We start from the raw sequence: 3,136 nt of genomic DNA on the forward strand, positions 1-3,136 counted from the left end.
AATATTAATAAAATTAAGCACATCCTTACTTTGAAGCAATGTCAAATATTTATACTACATATGTAATTTAATTGGTCAGTAGCAATTTTTTGTCTTGTACTTAGTTAGACAAGAATATAAGTAAGCCAGAAGCCGAGCATCTCTTGTGAGTTCTTGGTCTAGGCTACAGAGTCCCAAGATCACCAGGCTGTGGAGGTCCAGCAGGAACTTCAGAGTCATGGCAAGCCATTTCCAGGTCTCGCAGCCAGCACAGCTACAGCCTGGAGCTCACACAGTGCAGCCATGGCACCCAGCACAAGGGAGGTGATGGGCCACCATGTCTGGCTGTGGGAGGGGCAGTGCTCGAATCCCTGAAGTTCAGCTACAACACTGGTGTCATCACTGATCCTAAGAAGGTAATTGAGGAGTTCTACAACCAGACATGGCGTCAACTGCTGTGGAGAGCTCATCCTGCCCACAACACTCAACACGCTTTGGTCCCTCTCAGTGGCCATCTTCTCCATCGGGACATGATTGGTTCCTTCTCTGTGGGCCTCTTTGTTAATCTTATTGGCAGGTGGAACTCCATGCTGATGATGAACCTGTTGGCCTTTGTGTCTGATGAGCTCCTGAGCTTCTCCAAACTGGCTAAGTCCTTTGAAATGCTGATCCTGGGCCATTTCATTGGCATGTGGTTGGCCTGACCACTAGCTTTGTACCCATGTATGTGGGAGAGGTGTCACTGACAGCTCTTTGTGGAGCCCTTGGCACGCTGCACCATCTGGCATCGTTGGCATCCTTATTGGCCAAGTGTTAGCTCTAGACTGCATCATGGGCAATGCAGACTTGTGGTCTCTGCTGCTCAGTCTCCTCTTCACCCCAGCCATGCTACAATACATCCTTTTGTCCTTTCTCCCCGAAAGCCCCTGCTCCCTGCTCATCAATCATAGTAAGAAAAACTGGGCCAAGAACATGGTGAAGCAGTTTTGAGGGACAGGCAATGTGACACAAGGCCTGCATGAAAAGAAAAAAGAAGATCAGCAGATGATGCTGGAAAAGGTCATCATCCTGCAGTGGTTCTCCTCTGCCTACCACCAGCCCATCCTTACTGCTGTGGTCCTGCAGCTGTCCCAGCAGCTGCTGGCCATCAGTGCAAGCTCTATTACTCCACAAGCATCTTTGAGAAGGCAGGCATGCAGCAGCCAGGAATTTTCAACTATCAGCTCAGGAATTTTCAACATGGCTTTCACCATGCTGCTGTCACTGTTCATGGTAGAACAGGCTGGACCAGCGGACCCTGTGCCTCTTTGGCCCCGCTGTCATGGCAGGCTGTGCTGTACTCATGACCATCCCACTGCCCTTTCTGGAATAGCTGCCTTGGATGTCCTATCTGAGCATTGTGGCCATCGTTGACATTGTGGCCTTCTTTGAAGTAAGCCCTGATCCCATCCCACAGTTCACTTGTGGCTAAGCTGTTTAGCCAAAGGTCTGTCCTGCTTCTCTTCCTGTGGCTGGCTTCTCCAATTGGACCTCAAATTTCATCACGAGCACGTGCCTCTAACACCCAGCCTAGCTTGCTCCCAGCAGCCTCAAGAATCTCTGGAATGCAGGCAGAGAGAGGAGGCCTCTTCCAAACTGAAAGTTCTCAGGCAAGTTGGGCCTGGCTGCTTCTCTTCAACTGGCAGTGAAGCCCAGAAGAATATTCAGGACTGATGGTTCCAAGGTTTTTAATGAAAGCAAGACGGTCGATCAGATCTATTCAGATAAGCAACAGATTTTATGCTTTTTAACTGATTTTGCTATTATTTGTTTTTGTCAGCCACTCTCCTATCTCCACACCTTAGTCTTCACCTGGAATGGCCCAGTACCTGTCGGTTCAGGACCAAGCCCTACCCATACATATCTCTTCTTCACCAAGCTAATCTGAAGGGCTGGACCTATGGCCAAGAACACGCTTATTGAACTATGTGTTATGAGGCTTTACGGCAGGAGGTGGTTGTTATCCCCCACCCTTCCACAGGCCAGGATCTCCCCCCTTTAGGGCCTGAGAACTCTGCTGAAAACACAGACACTCTTGCCTGCTGTGTATAGATGGAAGATATTTATATATTTTGTGGTTGTCAATAATTAATACAGACACTAAGTTATAGTTTATCTAGACAAACCCACTTGTAAATAAACCAACATACTTCTGTAACTTTACCGAAGCAGGAAAACAAAAAGAATATAAATAATAAGTCCTACCATGAACAAATCTGGCTTCTTCTGGATGAGATGGAACACAGAATTTAGAAGTCAATGAAGCCTGTTCCTGAGGCAGCTCAGAGCAAGGGACATGCTTGTTATTACATCAACTACCCCTATTATGATTGAGCTCCAGAACTTTATCTTTAAACTTCTGTAATTTGAGTCATATATGCTAATGAGGAGAAACTATTTATTGTCCAGTTAATACAGATTAATTTTTAAGGCATGCCTTGGTCACTTGTTGCCACAATTATAGTCTGTACCTAATCCTTCCAAATTTCCCTAACTTAGAAACAGAAGACAGCTTCCAAGCTTAGGTATGGGATGGAATTGAGGGCCTGGTTCAGAGTAAGGTCAACGTGACTTAAGAGTTTATTCAGAGTTTTAGATGCACCAAGATAGGAAAGAAGTTTTCTTCAAGGCTGCCAAATACAAATAATCAAAACACTATGAATGTATCATTCATATAATTCCTGATTGTTTCAAGGTTCTTCTTGCTGTAGTTAGTTTAATATGTGTGTGTATGTGTGTGTGTAATAATATGTGTATTTGTGAAAATTTTAAAAAATTAATAAAAAAAAGAGTTCAACAGAAGCTCACAAGTTTCCATTATCTAATTCAGGCACCATCTAATTTTCTTTTCATTCACAATCATATGGATCTAAGCAGAAAAGTGGACACCAAGGAAACTCTCCATGCTTTTGCCAAATTACCAGTCACTTCCTCCCCTTCCCCATTGATAAAGTAGAGAAATGCTATGCTCGTGTGTCAGACAGGCAACACACACAGTCTCAAGGAGCTTGTTGTGAGACAATAGCTGTCAAATGTTATGCTTATCTGTCTAGTTCTTAATAACAGCACAAAAGGGTTTGTACAGGCCTCCGTGGGTCCAGATGCCCTGGCCTTGATG

General features: G+C 44.8%; 1 pseudogene; it reads left to right on the top strand.

Moving 5' to 3' along the window:
• Positions 1-279: 279 nt before the first annotated feature.
• LOC127194890 (solute carrier family 2, facilitated glucose transporter member 1-like) lies at positions 280-1,540 on the top strand (annotated as a pseudogene).
• Positions 1,541-3,136: the final 1,596 nt, after the last annotated feature.

The sequence above is a fragment of the Acomys russatus genome, chromosome 10, assembly GCF_903995435.1.
Source record: "Acomys russatus chromosome 10, mAcoRus1.1, whole genome shotgun sequence".
Lineage (NCBI taxonomy): Eukaryota > Metazoa > Chordata > Mammalia > Rodentia > Muridae > Acomys > Acomys russatus.